Genomic DNA, 19817 nt, shown 5'->3' on the forward strand with positions numbered 1-19817 from the left:
TGTGATTCCTGAGGACTGTTTGTCTCAGCTGTGGAGCACATGTCAAGTCAATGAGATATGTCACCCTTGTTGTTTCTGCCTGATAACCAGACAGTTGTCTGTCACATAGAAGTTCTTTAATTGGCAACACATAAACTTGCAGCAAGCTAAATATTTGCGGTCATTGTTTAATGTAAGAAAATACATATATTTGCATATATTCGTATTTCTTTTCGGAATACATAAATCTTTTGCCTTTTATAAAGCTTTCCATGGAGATGATCAATAAAAGTTTAATTGCTATTTTTTTTTGCCCTACATTTTCAGGGTTTCTCTGTTTAATAAGAGAAATTAACTGTTTGATCTTAATATTGTCATTTTAAGTAGGCGTCAGATTATGTCATACCTTCTCTCTATAATTTTCCATAAGCTCCTTTTATTTTCTGAAAGTATTCCCCTTACATGTGTATATCTTACGGTTTTCAGCTTGGAGGAGAATGTTGTTTTTCAAGCCACTTTAATGGTTTCGTTGAGGTATTAGGAATTTTGTCACATCACTAGATGACATTTCTCTTTCTACTAAATCAGCAGCACTATGTTTCTTGTGTGTAATATTTTTCTGCTTTGGAAATGTTCATAGGTAGGCAGGTACTAGGCTATCTGCCCGAAGGCATTTATAAGCCTCGCCGAATGTGTTGGCTTTCGCCGTCCCCTAAGATTAGTTGCCTGTGCCTCTGTCCAGCAGAGATGTTTCTGCATCATTGTCTGCAATTGTTGCATGTGGCATAGCATTACCTGGTGTGCACTTGTTTTGTGACAACCTGTGCGTTTCCTAAATACAAAATGTTTATAAGAAAGTATATTTGAGAACACATTTAGTGCAGCCATTCCTGAATATATGTAGACATCATTGTTTTCCCAGCTATAGCTATAGATGGCTAAGCATATTTGCATACCCACAATGCACTGCTGTGATTCCTGTGGAATGTTTGTCTCCGCTGTGGATATTCAAGTCATTGAGACTGTTGACCTTTGAAGGTCAAGGCAGTTGCCACTTGTCTAGTGTTCTTAAAATGGCAACACTTATACTTGCAGCAAGCTAAATGTTTGTGGTAGTTGTTTAATATAAAAAAATACATACTTTAAATGTACTCTGATTTCTCTTCATAACGCATAAATCTTTCGCCTTTTACTAAAGATTTCCGTGGAGAGGATCAATAAGAGTTTAGTGTCTATTTTTTGTTTGCCCTACATTTGTAGGGTGTCTCTTTCAGTTTAACAAGAGAAATTAGCTGTTTTATTTAAGCATTTTCAGTTTAGACAGGCTTCAGAAGATACCATCCTGTCTTTATCTGTAATTCGCTAAAGGTACCTTTTTTTCTGACACCATTCCTCTTACCTGGGTAAATCTTCATCATGCTGGAGAAGATTGATTTTCAAGCTGCTTTACGGGTTTCCTTGATTTAGTAGGAGCTTAGCCTCATCACTAGTATGTTGTTTCTCATTTTATCATATCAGCTAAATTCACTCAGCATTCTATTTCCTATCAGTAATATTTTTTCTGCTTTGGAAAATTACCCCATCTTTGTACACAGGTGCTGCAAGAGGCATAGCAGTACTTGTATGTTTCCTAAATACAAAATGTTTACAAGAAAGTACATTTGAGAAAACATTTAGTGCAGCCATTCCTGAATATATGTAGACATCCTTGTTTTCCCAGCTATGGCTATACATGCTAAACTGATCTACTTTAAAATATCGAATTACCATAACATCGTGTTGCAGACACTTTACATTACCGAACAGTCACAGCATCAGAAGTTTTCACCGGGAAAGGAGGCAGTTGGCCAAGATAGTGAACTTTGCCCTTTTCTCCTTTGTAGTGAGATCTCAGAGTTGGTGTATTTAGTTAGTGGGGGTGTGGGGGGTGTTTTATTTGCTTCAGGTAGTTTTTTATTTCATGCTGTCCAAGTGTTTAGTTAGGTGGTGAAACCTTCCGATGATGTGAACGTTCGGTAATGTAATGTTTTGTGATTTTCATCTCACTGTCTGCAAATGGATGTTATGGTAATTTGCTGTTTTAAAGTTGATCCGGTTGAAAATATTTGCCTAATTACAGTGCATTGCTGTGATTCCTGAGGACTGTTTGTCTCAGCTGTGGAGCACATGTCAAGTCAATGAGATATGTCACCCTTGTTGTTTCTGCCTGATAACCAGACAGTTGTCTGTCACATAGAAGTTCTTTAATTGGCAACACATAAACTTGCAGCAAGCTAAATATTTGCGGTCATTGTTTAATGTAAGAAAATACATATATTTGCATATATTCGTATTTCTTTTCGGAATACATAAATCTTTTGCCTTTTATAAAGCTTTCCATGGAGATGATCAATAAAAGTTTAATTGCTATTTTTTTTTGCCCTACATTTTCAGGGTTTCTCTGTTTAATAAGAGAAATTAACTGTTTGATCTTAATATTGTCATTTTAAGTAGGCGTCAGATTATGTCATACCTTCTCTCTATAATTTTCCATAAGCTCCTTTTATTTTCTGAAAGTATTCCCCTTACATGTGTATATCTTACGGTTTTCAGCTTGGAGGAGAATGTTGTTTTTCAAGCCACTTTAATGGTTTCGTTGAGGTATTAGGAATTTTGTCACATCACTAGATGACATTTCTCTTTCTACTAAATCAGCAGCACTATGTTTCTTGTGTGTAATATTTTTCTGCTTTGGAAATGTTCATAGGTAGGCAGGTACTAGGCTATCTGCCCGAAGGCATTTATAAGCCTCGCTGGAATGTGTTGGCTTTCGACGACCCCTAAGATTAGTTGCCTGTGCCTCTGTCCAGCAGAGATGTTTCTGCATCATTGTCTGCAATTGTTGCATGTGGCATAGCATTACCTGGTGTGCACTTGTTTTGTGACAACCTGTGCGTTTCCTAAATACAAAATGTTTATAAGAAAGTATATTTGAGAACACATTTAGTGCAGCCATTCCTGAATATATGTAGACATCATTGTTTTCCCAGCTATAGCTATAGATGGCTAAGCATATTTGCATACCCACAATGCACTGCTGTGATTCCTGTGGAATGTTTGTCTCCGCTGTGGATATTCAAGTCATTGAGACTGTTGACCTTTGAAGGTCAAGGCAGTTGCCACTTGTCTAGTGTTCTTAAAATGGCAACACTTATACTTGCAGCAAGCTAAATGTTTGTGGTAGTTGTTTAATATAAAAAATACATACTTTAAATGTACTCTGATTTCTCTTCATAACGCATAAATCTTTCGCCTTTTACTAAAGATTTCCGTGGAGAGGATCAATAAGAGTTTAGTGTCTATTTTTGTTTGCCCTACATTTGTAGGGTGTCTCTTTCAGTTTAACAAGAGAAATTAGCTGTTTTATTTAAGCATTTTCAGTTTAGACAGGCTTCAGAAGATACCATCCTGTCTTTATCTGTAATTCGCTAAAGGTACCTTTTTTCTGACACCATTCCTCTTACCTGGGTAAATCTTCATCATGCTGGAGAAGATTGATTTTCAAGCTGCTTTACGGGTTTCCTTGATTTAGTAGGAGCTTAGCCTCATCACTAGTATGTTGTTTCTCATTTTATCATATCAGCTAAATTCACTCAGCATTCTATTTCCTATCAGTAATATTTTGTCTGCTTTGGAAAATTACCCCATCTTTGTACACAGGTGCTGCAAGAGGCATAGCAGTACTTGTATGTTTCCTAAATACAAAATGTTTACAAGAAAGTACATTTGAGAAAACATTTAGTGCAGCCATTCCTGAATATATGTAGACATCCTTGTTTTCCCAGCTATGGCTATACATGCTAAACTGATCTACTTTAAAATATCGAATTACCATAACATCGTGTTGCAGACACTTTACATTACCGAACAGTCACAGCATCAGAAGTTTTCACCGGGAAAGGAGGCAGTTGGCCAAGATAGTGAACTTTGCCCTTTTCTCCTTTGTAGTGAGATCTCAGAGTTGGTGTATTTAGTTAGTGGGGGTGTGGGGGGTGTTTTATTTGCTTCAGGTAGTTTTTTATTTCATGCTGTCCAAGTGTTTAGTTAGGTGGTGAAACCTTCCGATGATGTGAACGTTCGGTAATGTAATGTTTTGTGATTTTCATCTCACTGTCTGCAAATGGATGTTATGGTAATTTGCTGTTTTAAAGTTGATCCGGTTGAAAATATTTGCCTAATTACAGTGCATTGCTGTGATTCCTGAGGACTGTTTGTCTCAGCTGTGGAGCACATGTCAAGTCAATGAGATATGTCACCCTTGTTGTTTCTGCCTGATAACCAGACAGTTGTCTGTCACATAGAAGTTCTTTAATTGGCAACACATAAACTTGCAGCAAGCTAAATATTTGCGGTCATTGTTTAATGTAAGAAAATACATATATTTGCATATATTCGTATTTCTTTTCGGAATACATAAATCTTTTGCCTTTTTATAAAGCTTTCCATGGAGATGATCAATAAAAGTTTAATTGCTATTTTTTGTTTGCCCTACATTTTCAGGGTTTCTCTGTTTAATAAGAGAAATTAACTGTTTGATCTTAATATTGTCATTTTAAGTAGGCGTCAGATTATGTCATACCTTCTCTCTATAATTTTCCATAAGCTCCTTTTATTTTCTGAAAGTATTCCCTTACATGTGTATATCTTACGGTTTTCAGCTTGGAGGAGAATGTTGTTTTTCAAGCCACTTTAATGGTTTCGTTGAGGTATTAGGAATTTTGTCACATCACTAGATGACATTTCTCTTTCTACTAAATCAGCAGCACTATGTTTCTTGTGTGTAATATTTTTCTGCTTTGGAAATGTTCATAGGTAGGCAGGTACTAGGCTATCTGCCGAAGGCATTTATAAGCCTCGCCGAATGTGTTGGCTCGCCGTCCCCTAAGATTAGTTGCCTGTGCCTCTGTCCAGCAGAGATGTTTCTGCATCATTGTCTGCAATTGTTGCATGTGGCATAGCATTACCTGGTGTGCACTTGTTTTGTGACAACCTGTGCGTTTCCTAAATACAAAATGTTTATAAGAAAGTATATTTGAGAACACATTTAGTGCAGCCATTCCTGAATATATGTAGACATCATTGTTTTCCCAGCTATAGCTATAGATGGCTAAGCATATTTGCATACCCACAATGCACTGCTGTGATTCCTGTGGAATGTTTGTCTCCGCTGTGGATATTCAAGTCATTGAGACTGTTGACCTTTGAAGGTCAAGGCAGTTGCCACTTGTCTAGTGTTCTTAAAATGGCAACACTTATACTTGCAGCAAGCTAAATGTTTGTGGTAGTTGTTTAATATAAAAAAATACATACTTTAAATGTACTCTGATTTCTCTTCATAACGCATAAATCTTTCGCCTTTTACTAAAGATTTCCGTGGAGAGGATCAATAAGAGTTTAGTGTCTATTTTTTGTTTGCCCTACATTTGTAGGGTGTCTCTTTCAGTTTAACAAGAGAAATTAGCTGTTTTATTTAAGCATTTTCAGTTTAGACAGGCTTCAGAAGATACCATCCTGTCTTTATCTGTAATTCGCTAAAGGTACCTTTTTTCTGACACCATTCCTCTTACCTGGGTAAATCTTCATCATGCTGGAGAAGATTGATTTTCAAGCTGCTTTACGGGTTTCCTTGATTTAGTAGGAGCTTAGCCTCATCACTAGTATGTTGTTTCTCATTTTATCATATCAGCTAAATTCACTCAGCATTCTATTTCCTATCAGTAATATTTTTTCTGCTTTGGAAAATTACCCCATCTTTGTACACAGGTGCTGCAAGAGGCATAGCAGTACTTGTATGTTTCCTAAATACAAAATGTTTACAAGAAAGTACATTTGAGAAAACATTTAGTGCAGCCATTCCTGAATATATGTAGACATCCTTGTTTTCCCAGCTATGGCTATACATGCTAAACTGATCTACTTTAAAATATCGAATTACCATAACATCGTGTTGCAGACACTTTACATTACCGAACAGTCACAGCATCAGAAGTTTTCACCGGGAAAGGAGGCAGTTGGCCAAGATAGTGAACTTTGCCCTTTTCTCTTTTGTAGTGAGATCTCAGAGTTGGTGTTTTTAGTTGGGGGGGGGGGGGGGGGTGTTTTATTTGCTTCAGGTAGTTTTTTATTTCATGCTGTCCAAGTGTTTAGTTAGGTGGTGAAACCTTCCGATGATGTGAACGCTCGGTAATGTAATGTTTTGTGATTTTCATCTCACTGTCTGCAAATGGATGTTATGGTAATTTGCTGTTTTAAAGTTGATCCGGTTGAAAATATTTGCCTAATTACAGTGCATTGCTGTGATTCCTGAGGACTGTTTGTCTCAGCTGTGGAGCACATGTCAAGTCAATGAGATATGTCACCCTTGTTGTTTCTGCCTGATAACCAGACAGTTGTCTGTCACATAGAAGTTCTTTAATTGGCAACACATAAACTTGCAGCAAGCTAAATATTTGCGGTCATTGTTTAATGTAAGAAAATACATATATTTGCATATATTCGTATTTCTTTTCGGAATACATAAATCTTTTGCCTTTTATAAAGCTTTCCATGGAGATGATCAATAAAAGTTTAATTGCTATTTTTTTTTGCCCTACATTTTCAGGGTTTCTCTGTTTAATAAGAGAAATTAACTGTTTGATCTTAATATTGTCATTTTAAGTAGGCCAGATTATGTCATACCTTCTCTCTATAATTTTCCATAAGCTCCTTTTATTTTCTGAAAGTATTCCCCTTACATGTGTATATCTTACGGTTTTCAGCTTGGAGGAGAATGTTGTTTTTCAAGCCACTTTAATGGTTTCGTTGAGGTATTAGGAATTTTGTCACATCACTAGATGACATTTCTCTTTCTACTAAATCAGCAGCACTATGTTTCTTGTGTGTAATATTTTTCTGCTTTGGAAATGTTCATAGGTAGGCAGGTACTAGGCTATCTGCCCAAGGCATTTATAAGCCTCGCTGAATGTGTTGGCTTTCGCCCCCTAAGATTAGTTGCCTGTGCCTCTGTCCAGCAGAGATGTTTCTGCATCATTGTCTGCAATTGTTGCATGTGGCATAGCATTACCTGGTGTGCACTTGTTTTGTGACAACCTGTGCGCTTCCTAAATACAAAATGTTTATAAGAAAGTATATTTGAGAACACATTTAGTGCAGCCATTCCTGAATATATGTAGACATCATTGTTTTCCCAGCTATAGCTATAGATGGCTAAGCATATTTGCATACCCACAATGCACTGCTGTGATTCCTGTGGAATGTTTGTCTCCGCTGTGGATATTCAAGTCATTGAGACTGTTGACCTTTGAAGGTCAAGGCAGTTGCCACTTGTCTAGTGTTCTTAAAATGGCAACACTTATACTTGCAGCAAGCTAAATGTTTGTGGTAGTTGTTTAATATAAAAAAATACATACTTTAAATGTACTCTGATTTCTCTTCATAACGCATAAATCTTTCGCCTTTTACTAAAGATTTCCGTGGAGAGGATCAATAAGAGTTTAGTGTCTATTTTTTGTTTGCCCTACATTTGTAGGGTGTCTCTTTCAGTTTAACAAGAGAAATTAGCTGTTTTATTTAAGCATTTTCAGTTTAGACAGGCTTCAGAAGATACCATCCTGTCTTTATCTGTAATTCGCTAAAGGTACCTTTTTTCTGACACCATTCCTCTTACCTGGGTAAATCTTCATCATGCTGGAGAAGATTGATTTTCAAGCTGCTTTACGGGTTTCCTTGATTTAGTAGGAGCTTAGCCTCATCACTAGTATGTTGTTTCTCATTTTATCATATCAGCTAAATTCACTCAGCATTCTATTTCCTATCAGTAATATTTTTTCTGCTTTGGAAAATTACCCCATCTTTGTACACAGGTGCTGCAAGAGGCATAGCAGTACTTGTATGTTTCCTAAATACAAAATGTTTACAAGAAAGTACATTTGAGAAAACATTTAGTGCAGCCATTCCTGAATATATGTAGACATCCTTGTTTTCCCAGCTATGGCTATACATGCTAAACTGATCTACTTTAAAATATCGAATTACCATAACATCGTGTTGCAGACACTTTACATTACCGAACAGTCACAGCATCAGAAGTCTTCATCGAAAGGAGGCAGTTGGCCAAGATAGTGAACTTTGCCCTTTTCTCCTTTGTAGTGAGATCTCAGAGTTGGTGTATTTAGTTAGTGGGGTGTGGGGGTTGTTTTATTTGCTTCAGGTAGTTTTTATTTCATGCTGTCCAAGTGTTTAGTTAGGTGGTGAAACCTTCCGATGATGTGAACGCTCGGTAATGTAATGTTTTGTGATTTTCATCTCACTGTCTGCAAATGGATGTTATGGTAATTTGCTGTTTTAAAGTTGATCGGTTGAAAATATTTGCCTAATTACAGTGCATTGCTGTGATTCCTGAGGACTGTTTGTCTCAGCTGTGGAGCACATGTCAAGTCAATGAGATATGTCACCCTTGTTGTTTCTGCCTGATAACCAGACAGTTGTCTGTCACATAGAAGTTCTTTAATTGGCAACACATAAACTTGCAGCAAGCTAAATATTTGCGGTCATTGTTTAATGTAAGAAAATACATATATTTGCATATATTCGTATTTCTTTTCGGAATACATAAATCTTTTGCCTTTTATAAAGCTTTCCATGGAGATGATCAATAAAAGTTTAATTGCTATTTTTTTTTGCCCTACATTTTCAGGGTTTCTCTGTTTAATAAGAGAAATTAACTGTTTGATCTTAATATTGTCATTTTAAGTAGGCCAGGTTATGTCATACCTTCTCTCTATAATTTTCCATAAGCTCCTTTTATTTTCTGAAAGTATTCCCCTTACATGTGTATATCTTACGGTTTTCAGCTTGGAGGAGAATGTTGTTTTTCAAGCCACTTTAATGGTTTCGTTGAGGTATTAGGAATTTTGTCACATCACTAGATGACATTTCTCTTTCTACTAAATCAGCAGCACTATGTTTCTTGTGTGTAATATTTTTCTGCTTTGGAAATGTTCATAGGTAGGCAGGTACTAGGCTATCTGCCCGAAGGCATTTATAAGCCTCGCCTGAATGTGTTGGCTTTCGCCCCTAAGATTAGTTGCCTGTGCCTCTGTCCAGCAGAGATGTTTCTGCATCATTGTCTGCAATTGTTGCATGTGGCATAGCATTACCTGGTGTGCACTTGTTTTGTGACAACCTGTGCGCTTCCTAAATACAAAATGTTTATAAGAAAGTATATTTGAGAACACATTTAGTGCAGCCATTCCTGAATATATGTAGACATCATTGTTTTCCCAGCTATAGCTATAGATGGCTAAGCATATTTGCATACCCACAATGCACTGCTGTGATTCCTGTGGAATGTTTGTCTCCGCTGTGGATATTCAAGTCATTGAGACTGTTGACCTTTGAAGGTCAAGGCAGTTGCCACTTGTCTAGTGTTCTTAAAATGGCAACACTTATACTTGCAGCAAGCTAAATGTTTGTGGTAGTTGTTTAATATAAAAAATACATACTTTAAATGTACTCTGATTTCTCTTCATAACGCATAAATCTTTCGCCTTTTACTAAAGATTTCCGTGGAGAGGATCAATAAGAGTTTAGTGTCTATTTTTTGTCTCTTTCAGTTTAACAAGAGAAATTAGCTGTTTTATTTAAGCATTTTCAGTTTAGACAGGCTTCAGAAGATACCATCCTGTCTTTATCTGTAATTCGCTAAAGGTACCTTTTTTCTGACACCATTCCTCTTACCTGGGTAAATCTTCATCATGCTGGAGAAGATTGATTTTCAAGCTGCTTTACGGGTTTCCTTGATTTAGTAGGAGCTTAGCCTCATCACTAGTATGTTGTTTCTCATTTTATCATATCAGCTAAATTCACTCAGCATTCTATTTCCTATCAGTAATATTTTTTCTGCTTTGGAAAATTACCCCATCTTTGTACACAGGTGCTGCAAGAGGCATAGCAGTACTTGTATGTTTCCTAAATACAAAATGTTTACAAGAAAGTACATTTGAGAAAACATTTAGTGCAGCCATTCCTGAATATATGTAGACATCCTTGTTTTCCCAGCTATGGCTATACATGCTAAACTGATCTACTTTAAAATATCGAATTACCATAACATCGTGTTGCAGACACTTTACATTACCGAACAGTCACAGCATCAGAAGTTTTCACCGAAAGGAGGCAGTTGGCCAAGATAGTGAACTTTGCCCTTTTCTCCTTTGTAGTGAGATCTCAGAGTTGGTGTATTTAGTTAGTGGGGTGGGGGTGTTTTATTTGCTTCAGGTAGTTTTTATTTCATGCTGTCCAAGTGTTTAGTTAGGTGGTGAAACCTTCCGATGATGTGAACGTTCCGTATCGTAATGTTTTGTGATTTTCATCTCACTGTCTGCAAATGGATGTTTGGTAATTTGATGTTTTAAAGTTGATCACGTTGAAAATATTTGCCTAATTACAGTGCATTGCTGTGATTCCTGAGGACTGTTTGTCTCAGCTGTGGAGCACATGTCAAGTCAATGAGATATGTCACCCTTGTTGTTTCTGCCTGATAACCAGACAGTTGTCTGTCACATAGAAGTTCTTTAATTGGCAACACATAAACTTGCAGCAAGCTAAATATTTGCGGTCATTGTTTAATGTAAGAAAATACATATATTTGCATATATTCGTATTTCTTTTCGAAATACATAAATCTTTTGCCTTTTTATAAAGCTTTCCATGGAGATGATCAATAAAAGTTTAATTGCTATTTTTTTTTGCCCTACATTTTCAGGGTTTCTCTGTTTAATAAGAGAAATTAACTGTTTGATCTTAATATTGTCATTTTAAGTAGGCGGCAGATTATGTCATACCTTCTCTCTATAATTTTCCATAAGCTCCTTTTATTTTCTGAAAGTATTACCCTTACATGTGTATATCTTACGGTTTTCAGCTTGGAGGAGAATGTTGTTTTTCAAGCCACTTTAATGGTTTCGTTGAGGTATTAGGAATTTTGTCACATCACTAGATGACATTTCTCTTTCTACTAAATCAGCAGCACTATGTTTCTTGTGTGTAATATTTTTCTGCTTTGGAAATGTTCATAGGTAGGCAGGTACTAGGCTATCTGCCCAAGGCATTTATAAGCCTCGCTGAATGTGTTGGCTTTCGCCCCTAAGATTAGTTGCCTGTGCCTCTGTCCAGCAGAGATGTTTCTGCATCATTGTCTGCAATTGTTGCATGTGGCATAGCATTACCTGGTGTGCACTTGTTTTGTGACAACCTGTGCGCTTCCTAAATACAAAATGTTTATAAGAAAGTATATTTGAGAACACATTTAGTGCAGCCATTCCTGAATATATGTAGACATCATTGTTTTCCCAGCTATAGCTATAGATGGCTAAGCATATTTGCATACCCACAATGCACTGCTGTGATTCCTGTGGAATGTTTGTCTCCGCTGTGGATATTCAAGTCATTGAGACTGTTGACCTTTGAAGGTCAAGGCAGTTGCCACTTGTCTAGTGTTCTTAAAATGGCAACACTTATACTTGCAGCAAGCTAAATGTTTGTGGTAGTTGTTTAATATAAAAAATACATACTTTAAATGTACTCTGATTTCTCTTCATAACGCATAAATCTTTCGCCTTTTACTAAAGATTTCCGTGGAGAGGATCAATAAGAGTTTAGTGTCTATTTTTGTTTGCCCTACATTTGTAGGGTGTCTCTTTCAGTTTAACAAGAGAAATTAGCTGTTTTATTTAAGCATTTTCAGTTTAGACAGGCTTCAGAAGATACCATCCTGTCTTTATCTGTAATTCGCTAAAGGTACCTTTTTTCTGACACCATTCCTCTTACCTGGGTAAATCTTCATCATGCTGGAGAAGATTGATTTTCAAGCTGCTTTACGGGTTTCCTTGATTTAGTAGGAGCTTAGCCTCATCACTAGTATGTTGTTTCTCATTTTATCATATCAGCTAAATTCACTCAGCATTCTATTTCCTATCAGTAATATTTTTTCTGCTTTGGAAAATTACCCCATCTTTGTACACAGGTGCTGCAAGAGGCATAGCAGTACTTGTATGTTTCCTAAATACAAAATGTTTACAAGAAAGTACATTTGAGAAAACATTTAGTGCAGCCATTCCTGAATATATGTAGACATCCTTGTTTTCCCAGCTATGGCTATACATGCTAAACTGATCTACTTTAAAATATCGAATTACCATAACATCGTGTTGCAGACACTTTACATTACCGAACAGTCACAGCATCAGAAGTTTTCACCGGGAAAGGAGGCAGTTGGCCAAGATAGTGAACTTTGCCCTTTTCTCCTTTGTAGTGAGATCTCAGAGTTGGTGTATTTAGTTAGTGGGGGTGGGGGGTGTTTTATTTGCTTCAGGTAGTTGTTTATTTCATGCTGTCCAAGTGTTTAGTTAGGTGGTGAAACCTTCCGATGATGTGAACGTTCGGTAATGTAATGTTTTGTGATTTTCATCTCACTGTCTGCAAATGGATGTTATGGTAATTTGCTGTTTTAAAGTTGATCCGGTTGAAAATATTTGCCTAATTACAGTGCATTGCTGTGATTCCTGAGGACTGTTTGTCTCAGCTGTGGAGCACATGTCAAGTCAATGAGATATGTCACCCTTGTTGTTTCTGCCTGATAACCAGACAGTTGTCTGTCACATAGAAGTTCTTTAATTGGCAACACATAAACTTGCAGCAAGCTAAATATTTGCGGTCATTGTTTAATGTAAGAAAATACATATATTTGCATATATTCGTATTTCTTTTCGAATACATAAATCTTTTGCCTTTTATAAAGCTTTCCATGGAGATGATCAATAAAAGTTTAATTGCTATTTTTTTTTGCCCTACATTTTCAGGGTTTCTCTGTTTAATAAGAGAAATTAACTGTTTGATCTTAATATTGTCATTTTAAGTAGGCCAGATTATGTCATACCTTCTCTCTATAATTTTCCATAAGCTCCTTTTATTTTCTGAAAGTATTCCCCTTACATGTGTATATCTTACGGTTTTCAGCTTGGAGGAGAATGTTGTTTTTCAAGCCACTTTAATGGTTTCATTGAGGTATTAGGAATTTTGTCACATCACTAGATGACATTTCTCTTTCTACTAAATCAGCAGCACTATGTTTCTTGTGTGTAATATTTTTCTGCTTTGGAAATGTTCATAGGTAGGCAGGTACTAGGCTATCTGCCCAAGGCATTTATAAGCCTCGCCGGAATGTGTTGGCTTTCGCCGTCCCCTAAGATTAGTTGCCTGTGCCTCTGTCCAGCAGAGATGTTTCTGCATCATTGTCTGCAATTGTTGCATGTGGCATAGCATTACCTGGTGTGCACTTGTTTTGTGACAACCTGTGCTTCCTAAATACAAAATGTTTATAAGAAAGTATATTTGAGAACACATTTAGTGCAGCCATTCCTGAATATATGTAGACATCATTGTTTTCCCAGCTATAGCTATAGATGGCTAAGCATATTTGCATACCCACAATGCACTGCTGTGATTCCTGTGGAATGTTTGTCTCCGCTGTGGATATTCAAGTCATTGAGACTGTTGACCTTTGAAGGTCAAGGCAGTTGCCACTTGTCTAGTGTTCTTAAAATGGCAACACTTATACTTGCAGCAAGCTAAATGTTTGTGGTAGTTGTTTAATATAAAAAATACATACTTTAAATGTACTCTGATTTCTCTTCATAACGCATAAATCTTTCGCCTTTTACTAAAGATTTCCGTGGAGAGGATCAATAAGAGTTTAGTGTCTATTTTTTTTTGCCCTACATTTGTAGGGTGTCTCTTTCAGTTTAACAAGAGAAATTAGCTGTTTTATTTAAGCATTTTCAGTTTAGACAGGCTTCAGAAGATACCATCCTGTCTTTATCTGTAATTCGCTAAAGGTACCTTTTTTCTGACACCATTCCTCTTACCTGGGTAAATCTTCATCATGCTGGAGAAGATTGATTTTCAAGCTGCTTTACGGGTTTCCTTGATTTAGTAGGAGCTTAGCCTCATCACTAGTATGTTGTTTCTCATTTTATCATATCAGCTAAATTCACTCAGCATTCTATTTCCTATCAGTAATATTTTTCTGCTTTGGAAAATTACCCCATCTTTGTACACAGGTGCTGCAAGAGGCATAGCAGTACTTGTATGTTTCCTAAATACAAAATGTTTACAAGAAAGTACATTTGAGAAAACATTTAGTGCAGCCATTCCTGAATATATGTAGACATCCTTGTTTTCCCAGCTATGGCTATACATGCTAAACTGATCTACTTTAAAATATCGAATTACCATAACATCGTGTTGCAGACACTTTACATTACCGAACAGTCACAGCATCAGAAGTTTTCACTGCGAACGGCGGCAGTTGGCCAAGATAGTGAACTTTGCCCTTTTCTCCTTTGTAGTGAGATCTCAGAGTTGGTGTATTTAGTTAGTGGGGGTGTGGGGGTGTTTTATTTGCTTCAGGTAGTTTTTTATTTCATGCTGTCCAAGTGTTTAGTTAGGTGGTGAAACCTTCCGATGATGTGAACGTTCGGTAATGTAATGTTTTGTGATTTTCATCTCACTGTCTGCAAATGGATGTTATGGTAATTTGCTGTTTTAAAGTTGATCGGTTGAAAATATTTGCCTAATTACAGTGCATTGCTGTGATTCCTGAGGACTGTTTGTCTCAGCTGTGGAGCACATGTCAAGTCAATGAGATATGTCACCCTTGTTGTTTCTGCCTGATAACCAGACAGTTGTCTGTCACATAGAAGTTCTTTAATTGGCAACACATAAACTTGCAGCAAGCTAAATATTTGCGGTCATTGTTTAATGTAAGAAAATACATATATTTGCATATATTCGTATTTCTTTTCGGAATACATAAATCTTTTGCCTTTTTATAAAGCTTTCCATGGAGATGATCAATAAAAGTTTAATTGCTATTTTTTGTTTGCCCTACATTTTCAGGGTTTCTCTGTTTAATAAGAGAAATTAACTGTTTGATCTTAATATTGTCATTTTAAGTAGGCGCCAGATTATGTCATACCTTCTCTCTATAATTTTCCATAAGCTCCTTTTATTTTCTGAAAGTATTCCCCTTACATGTGTATATCTTACGGTTTTCAGCTTGGAGGAGAATGTTGTTTTTCAAGCCACTTTAATGGTTTCGTTGAGGTATTAGGAATTTTGTCACATCACTAGATGACATTTCTCTTTCTACTAAATCAGCAGCACTATGTTTCTTGTGTGTAATATTTTTCTGCTTTGGAAATGTTCATAGGTAGGCAGGTACTAGGCTATCTGTCCAAGGCATTTATAAGCCTCGCTGAATGTGTTGGCTTTCGTCCCCTAAGATTAGTTGCCTGTGCCTCTGTCCAGCAGAGATGTTTCTGCATCATTGTCTGCAATTGTTGCATGTGGCATAGCATTACCTGGTGTGCACTTGTTTTGTGACAACCTGTGCGCTTCCTAAATACAAAATGTTTATAAGAAAGTATATTTGAGAACACATTTAGTGCAGCCATTCCTGAATATATGTAGACATCATTGTTTTCCCAGCTATAGCTATAGATGGCTAAGCATATTTGCATACCCACAATGCACTGCTGTGATTCCTGTGGAATGTTTGTCTCCGCTGTGGATATTCAAGTCATTGAGACTGTTGACCTTTGAAGGTCAAGGCAGTTGCCACTTGTCTAGTGTTCTTAAAATGGCAACACTTATACTTGCAGCAAGCTAAATGTTTGTGGTAGTTGTTTAATATAAAAAATACATACTTTAAATGTACTCTGATTTCTCTTCATAACGCATAAATCTTTCGCCTTTTACTAAAGATTTCCGTGGAGAGGATCAATAAGAGTTTAGTGTCTATTTTTTTTTGCCCTACATTTGTAGGGTGTCTCTTTCAGTTTAACAAGAGAAATTAGCTGTTTTATTTAAGCATTTTCAGTTTAGACAGGCTTCAGAAGATACCATCCTGTCTTTATCTGTAATTCGCTAAAGGTACCTTTTTTCTGACACCATTCCTCTTACCTGGGTAAATCTTCATCATGCTGGAGAAGATTGATTTTCAAGCTGCTTTACGGGTTTCCTTGATTTAGTAGGAGCTTAGCCTCATCACTAGTATGTTGTTTCTCATTTTATCATATCAGCTAAATTCACTCAGCATTCTATTTCCTATCAGTAATATTTTTGCTGCTTTGGAAAATTACCCCATCTTTGTACACAGGTGCTGCAAGAGGCATAGCAGTACTTGTATGTTTCCTAAATACAAAATGTTTACAAGAAAGTACATTTGAGAAAACATTTAGTGCAGCCATTCCTGAATATATGTAGACATCCTTGTTTTCCCAGCTATGGCTATACATGCTAAACTGATCTACTTTAAAATATCGAATTACCATAACATCGTGTTGCAGACACTTTACATTACCGAACAGTCACAGCATCAGAAGTTTTCACCGAAAGGGGGCAGTTGGCCAAGATTGTGAACTTTTCCCTTTTCCCCTTTGTAGTGCCATCTCAGAGTTGGTGTATATAGTAAGTGGGGCTGTGGTGGTCTTTTATTTGCTTCAGGTAGTTTTTATTTCATGCTGTCCAAGTGTTTAGTTAGGTGGTGAAACCTTCCGATGAGGTGAACGCTCGGTAATGTAATGTTTTGTGAGTTTCCCCTCACGGTCTGCAAGTGGATGTTATGGTACTTTGCTGTTTTAAAGTTGATCCGTTGAAAATATTTGCCTAATTACAGTGCATTGCTGTGATTCCTGAGGACTGTTTGTCTCAGCTGTGGAGCACATGTCAAGTCAATGAGATATGTCACCCTTGTTGTTTCTGCCTGATAACCAGACAGTTGTCTGTCACATAGAAGTTCTTTAATTGGCAACACATAAACTTGCAGCAAGCTAAATATTTGCGGTCATTGTTTAATGTAAGAAAATACATATATTTGCATATATTCGTATTTCTTTTCGAAATACATAAATCTTTTGCCTTTTTATAAAGCTTTCCATGGAGATGATCAATAAAAGTTTAATTGCTATTTTTTTTTGCCCTACATTTTCAGGGTTTCTCTGTTTAATAAGAGAAATTAACTGTTTGATCTTAATATTGTCATTTTAAGTAGGCGTCAGATTATGTCATACCTTCTCTCTATAATTTTCCATAAGCTCCTTTTATTTTCTGAAAGTATTCCCCTTACATGTGTATATCTTACGGTTTTCAGCTTGGAGGAGAATGTTGTTTTTCAAGCCACTTTAATGGTTTCGTTGAGGTATTAGGAATTTTGTCACATCACTAGATGACATTTCTCTTTCTACTAAATCAGCAGCACTATGTTTCTTGTGTGTAATATTTTTCTGCTTTGGAAATGTTCATAGGTAGGCAGGTACTAGGCTATCTGCCCAATGGCATTTATAAGCCTCGCCTGAATGTGTTGGCTTTCGCCGTCCCCTAAGATTAGTTGCCTGTGCCTCTGTCCAGCAGAGATGTTTCTGCATCATTGTCTGCAATTGTTGCATGTGGCATAGCATTACCTGGTGTGCACTTGTTTTGTGACAACCTGTGCGTTCCTAAATACAAAATGTTTATAAGAAAGTATATTTGAGAACACATTTAGTGCAGCCATTCCTGAATATATGTAGACATCATTGTTTTCCCAGCTATAGCTATAGATGGCTAAGCATATTTGCATACCCACAATGCACTGCTGTGATTCCTGTGGAATGTTTGTCTCCGCTGTGGATATTCAAGTCATTGAGACTGTTGACCTTTGAAGGTCAAGGCAGTTGCCACTTGTCTAGTGTTCTTAAAATGGCAACACTTATACTTGCAGCAAGCTAAATGTTTGTGGTAGTTGTTTAATATAAAAAAATACATACTTTAAATGTACTCTGATTTCTCTTCATAACGCATAAATCTTTCGCCTTTTACTAAAGATTTCCGTGGAGAGGATCAATAAGAGTTTAGTGTCTATTATACATTTGTAGGGTGTCTCTTTCAGTTTAACAAGAGAAATTAGCTGTTTTATTTAAGCATTTTCAGTTTAGACAGGCTTCAGAAGATACCATCCTGTCTTTATCTGTAATTCGCTAAAGGTACCTTTTTTTCTGACACCATTCCTCTTACCTGGGTAAATCTTCATCATGCTGGAGAAGATTGATTTTCAAGCTGCTTTACGGGTTTCCTTGATTTAGTAGGAGCTTAGCCTCATCACTAGTATGTTGTTTCTCATTTTATCATATCAGCTAAATTCACTCAGCATTCTATTTCCTATCAGTAATATTTTTCTGCTTTGGAAAATTACCCCATCTTTGTACACAGGTGCTGCAAGAGGCATAGCAGTACTTGTATGTTTCCTAAATACAAAATGTTTACAAGAAAGTACATTTGAGAAAACATTTAGTGCAGCCATTCCTGAATATATGTAGACATCCTTGTTTTCCCAGCTATGGCTATACATGCTAAACTGATCTACTTTAAAATATCGAATTACCATAACATCGTGTTGCAGACACTTTACATTACCGAACAGTCACAGCATCAGAAGTTTTCACCGGGAAAGGAGGCAGTTGGCCAAGATAGTGAACTTTGCCCTTTTCTCCTTTGTAGTGAGATCTCAGAGTTGGTGTATTTAGTTAGTGGGGGTGTGGGGGGTGTTTTATTTGCTTCAGGTAGTTTTTTATTTCATGCTGTCCAAGTGTTTAGTTAGGTGGTGAAACCTTCCGATGATGTGAACGTTCGGTAATGTTTTGTGATTTTCATCTCACTGTCTGCAAATGGATGTTATGGTAATTTGCTGTTTTAAAGTTGATCCGGTTGAAAATATTTGCCTAATTACAGTGCATTGCTGTGATTCCTGAGGACTGTTTGTCTCAGCTGTGGAGCACATGTCAAGTCAATGAGATATGTCACCCTTGTTGTTTCTGCCTGATAACCAGACAGTTGTCTGTCACATAGAAGTTCTTTAATTGGCAACACATAAACTTGCAGCAAGCTAAATATTTGCGGTCATTGTTTAATGTAAGAAAATACATATATTTGCATATATTCGTATTTCTTTTCGGAATACATAAATCTTTTGCCTTTTTATAAAGCTTTCCATGGAGATGATCAATAAAAGTTTAATTGCTATTTTTTGTTTGCCCTACATTTTCAGGGTTTCTCTGTTTAATAAGAGAAATTAACTGTTTGATCTTAATATTGTCATTTTAAGTAGGCGTCAGATTATGTCATACCTTCTCTATAATTTTCCATAAGCTCCTTTTATTTTCTGAAAGTATTCCCCTTACATGTGTATATCTTACGGTTTTCAGCTTGGAGGAGAATGTTGTTTTTCAAGCCACTTTAATGGTTTCGTTGAGGTATTAGGAATTTTGTCACATCACTAGATGACATTTCTCTTTCTACTAAATCAGCAGCACTATGTTTCTTGTGTGTAATATTTTTCTGCTTTGGAAATGTTCATAGGTAGGCAGGTACTAGGCTATCTGCCCGAAGGCATTTATAAGCCTCGCCGGAATGTGTTGGCTTTCCGTCCCCTAAGATTAGTTGCCTGTGCCTCTGTCCAGCAGAGATGTTTCTGCATCATTGTCTGCAATTGTTGCATGTGGCATAGCATTACCTGGTGTGCACTTGTTTTGTGACAACCTGTGCGTTTCCTAAATACAAAATGTTTATAAGAAAGTATATTTGAGAACACATTTAGTGCAGCCATTCCTGAATATATGTAGACATCATTGTTTTCCCAGCTATAGCTATAGATGGCTGCATATTTGCATACCCACAATGCATTGCTGTGATTCCTTTTTTTT

At 36.7% G+C, this 19817-nt stretch overlaps 1 protein-coding gene and 9 non-coding genes across 13 annotated transcripts in view; all 10 read left to right on the forward strand.

Annotated features, from left to right (window-relative positions):
- Nucleotides 1-19817, forward strand: part of DHX57 (DExH-box helicase 57) — a 2066546-nt gene that overhangs the window by 1245713 nt on the left and 801016 nt on the right. The gene's annotated exons all lie outside the window — the stretch shown is intronic.
- On the forward strand, nucleotides 1128-1243 carry LOC122792521. Its single transcript, XR_006363340.1, has one exon. It is a non-coding gene; the product is annotated as a U5 spliceosomal RNA (small nuclear RNA).
- LOC122792514 lies at nucleotides 3234-3348 on the forward strand. Its single transcript, XR_006363333.1, has one exon. It is a non-coding gene; the product is annotated as a U5 spliceosomal RNA (small nuclear RNA).
- Nucleotides 5336-5451, forward strand: LOC122792522. Its single transcript, XR_006363341.1, has one exon. It is a non-coding gene; the product is annotated as a U5 spliceosomal RNA (small nuclear RNA).
- On the forward strand, nucleotides 7435-7550 carry LOC122792523. The gene has a single exon (XR_006363342.1). It is a non-coding gene; the product is annotated as a U5 spliceosomal RNA (small nuclear RNA).
- On the forward strand, nucleotides 9529-9644 carry LOC122792536. Its single transcript, XR_006363354.1, has one exon. It is a non-coding gene; the product is annotated as a U5 spliceosomal RNA (small nuclear RNA).
- On the forward strand, nucleotides 11599-11713 carry LOC122792515. Its single transcript, XR_006363334.1, has one exon. It is a non-coding gene; the product is annotated as a U5 spliceosomal RNA (small nuclear RNA).
- On the forward strand, nucleotides 13695-13809 carry LOC122792516. The gene has a single exon (XR_006363335.1). It is a non-coding gene; the product is annotated as a U5 spliceosomal RNA (small nuclear RNA).
- LOC122792517 lies at nucleotides 15793-15907 on the forward strand. The gene has a single exon (XR_006363336.1). It is a non-coding gene; the product is annotated as a U5 spliceosomal RNA (small nuclear RNA).
- Nucleotides 17893-18007, forward strand: LOC122792555. The gene has a single exon (XR_006363371.1). It is a non-coding gene; the product is annotated as a U5 spliceosomal RNA (small nuclear RNA).

The sequence above is a fragment of the Protopterus annectens genome, chromosome 1.part2, assembly GCF_019279795.1.
Source record: "Protopterus annectens isolate FY-2018-M chromosome 1.part2, PAN1.0, whole genome shotgun sequence".
NCBI lineage: Eukaryota > Metazoa > Chordata > Ceratodontiformes > Protopteridae > Protopterus > Protopterus annectens.